At 37.3% G+C, this 3,249-nt stretch overlaps 1 non-coding gene across 1 annotated transcript; it reads left to right on the forward strand.

Moving 5' to 3' along the window:
* The first annotated feature begins 2,097 nt into the window (after positions 1 to 2,097).
* Positions 2,098 to 2,204, forward strand: LOC126026621 (U6 spliceosomal RNA). The gene has a single exon (XR_007501845.1). It is a non-coding gene; the product is annotated as a U6 spliceosomal RNA (small nuclear RNA).
* The last annotated feature ends 1,045 nt before the right edge of the window (positions 2,205 to 3,249 follow it).

Consider the following 3,249-nt stretch of genomic DNA (forward strand, 5'->3'; position numbering starts at 1 on the left):
AGAAGACTCATGATGTCCAACAGAAAGCCAACCACACCAAATAGAACAAGGATATCCTTATAACAAAAGGATTAACTAGAGAAAACTTATTTGTCCCACTTCCACATCCCCTACCCCCCGAAAGCACACCTGGGGGCGCGCGCATGCGCGCACACACACACACACACACACACACACACACACACACACACACACACATCTCCCCAGTTGCACATGAGGCTACTTCCATCTTATTTTTAGTAGAATAAAATAGTTTACTAAAATAAATTTAATTAGAAAAATTTGGGAGAGGAGGAGGAGGAGAAGGGGAAGGAAGAGGAGGAGGAAGAAAAGAAAAAGAAGAGGGAGGGAGAGAGAGAAAGAAAAAGAGAGAGAGAGAGAGAGAGAGAGAGAGAGAGAGAGAGAGAGAGACTGTTCAAAAGAGAAAGAGAACATGGGCTTCTCCAGAGGGATTATACCGTTAGGACACACAGGTTGAGATGAGGGCCAATCTCCAGGAGAGAAAACAAGGCCATCCGTTGCACCTTAAAAAAGTTGGTTGTCAAGTGGGGCTTCAAAGCCGACCTTGCCTGGGTTTGCATCTGTTGATACGGCACTGTCATGAGTCAAAGCTTTGGATTCTTGATGGTCCTTTCATATTCTTATCACGAACCATTTCTCCTAAAGTTTATCCTTGTTTCTGGGTGGTGTCTCAATTTCTGCACTCAATATAAACACAGGAAAACATAATCAAAGTGAGATATATATATACACAGATATATATAATATATATATATATATATAGAGAGAGAGAGAGAGAGAGAGAGAGAGAGAGAGAAAGTCTAAAGACCAAACAAACAAACCCCCATAAGGCAGATGATATACATGGGAAAAGGTCTGAAAAACCTGTTAATTTCCCATTTAAAAAAATTCCAGATATTGTGGGCAGGGAGATTTAAGCTTAAAAAGAAATCTATTGTAGGGGCCCCAAGAGATAATACAACAAAATAATATTATACTTGCCTTTTATGCATCCAATCCAAGCAAGATCCCAGGCACCCCATTTGGTTCCCCAGAGTCCTGCCAGCTTCCTAAGCTTAGAGTAAGCCCAGATCACAGTTGGCTGTGGCCCAAAACAAAATGAACAAAAAATAAAAATTTGTTATAGTAGAATTCTATAGTATATATATCATATATATACTATTATATATTATATATAGTATATATAGTATAATTCTAAAAAATTCTGTGTCTACTCTAAGGAATGTAACCTTAAATAATGAAAGTGAAACAAAGATAATTTTAGACAAATAAGAACTGAAAATAATTATCAGCAGAGCAAACTATAAAATGTAATTTTTTCAGTTTTGCAGAAGAAACATATATAATATTTAGATACAGATTTTTTAATGGGCAACAAACAGAATTGGTATATATCCAGACAAAAATTGCAAACACTATATTGTGTTTTTGGTTTGGGGTCACACCTGGCAATGTTCAGGGCGTATGCCTGACTCTGTTCTCAAGGACCACTCCTGTCAGTGTTTGAGGGACCATATGAGATGCCAGGTTTGAACCCAGATTAATCAGATGAAAAGCAAATGCCTTACCTGCTATTCTATAGCCCAGATCCACTTTATTTATTTTTTAAGTTGACTTATGGGAAACGGTACCCTGCAGTGCTCAAGGGTCACTCCTGGGATGCTTGGAAGGACTGTATGTAGTACCAGAAACACAAAACCAGGCCAGTTGTGTACAAGATGAGTACTTTAATGCCTATGTTATCTCTCCACTTAGTCCCTTAAGTTTATTTTTAAGATACAGTTCATTAAGAAAGAAATTCCAATGCATTTGGAGTCTATTAACATACATAACAATAAATTATTGTTAGTTTCTTCTATTTTACATGAAGTATTTCCAGTAGACTATACTAAGATGAATCTACTAAGCCCTATTCTATTTTTCAACCTCCAAATATAATATATTCAAACATAAATACTCAAAATCTAACTGAGTAAACAAAATAATTGGGAAAAAACCAAGCTGAACTAATTTAAAGAAGTGAAAAGAAAAAAAACAGAACTAAGAGGACATAGACATATATAAGAATAATAGTTAGTGCTCGCTTCGGCAGCACATATACTAAAATTGGAACGATACAGAGAAGATTAGCATGGCCCCTGCTCAAGGATGACACGCAAATTCGTGAAGCATTCCATATTTAAAAAAAAATAAATAATAGTAAAATCTAGAGCTTAACTGAATTACATTAGATGCAAATAGGTCAAACACACCAATTTTTTTTTTTTTTTTTTGGTTTTTGGTCCACACCCGGCGGTGCTCAGGGGTTACTCCTGGCTGTCTGCTCAGAAATAGCTCCTGGAAAGCACGGGGGACCATATGGGACACAGGGATTCGAACCAACCACCTTTGGTCCTGGATCTGCTGCTTGCAAGGCAAACGCTGCTGTGCTATCTCTCTGGGCCCAACAACCAATTTAAAAACATTATAAGACTAGATTTTGGGGGAGGGATTTTAATTCTGGTCTCTGAACTTTTTTTTTTTTTTTGAGACCAATATGAATTACAAGTCTTTCACACTTATATTTAAGGTAGATAGTGACAATGAATTAAGGTAATTCCCACCACCAGTGTTGCCCTCCCTCCACCCCTGTTCCCAGCATGCTTCCCTTAGCTCCACCTTTAGCCACCTGGACTGCCAGCATAACATGTCCCTTTTGTGTATAACTTGTTGTAGTTTGGGTCTTTTAATTCTACTGTCATTGACTTTGGGTTCAGTATTTAGGTCTGATCATTTTTTATTTCCACTCAATGTTTGTGGGGCTGTTTGCCCCTGGTATATACCATCCACTTTTTTTCCCTTAATTTTTGAGGCAGAACAATATGATTCATGTTCTATGGCTCATTGAAGGAAAAAAAAGGAAGAAAAAAAGTGAGGAGGAGCCCCTGTCAAGACCAATGTATATAAATTTAATAGAAGAAAACAGAAGGAAAAAAATACAGGGTTTCTCCACCCTTGAAGCATACTGCCATGGGATAAACTCCAGCCATGTTCATTGTAAACCCTGTGGTCTATTTATGTTGCCTGAAAACATTCTGCTCAGTTGTGGTTGTCAAAATCGGTCATATCAGACTAGATTTTAAAAGCAAGACACAACAGTGTAGACTAATAATGTTGAGTGTAGACTCAACATTAATATAAAGAGGAGTAAAAATTAAGTGGGGAAAAACATAAAACAATAAAATAGTA

This window comes from Suncus etruscus, chromosome 13 (genome assembly GCF_024139225.1).
Source record: "Suncus etruscus isolate mSunEtr1 chromosome 13, mSunEtr1.pri.cur, whole genome shotgun sequence".
Classification (NCBI taxonomy): Eukaryota; Metazoa; Chordata; class Mammalia; order Eulipotyphla; family Soricidae; genus Suncus; species Suncus etruscus.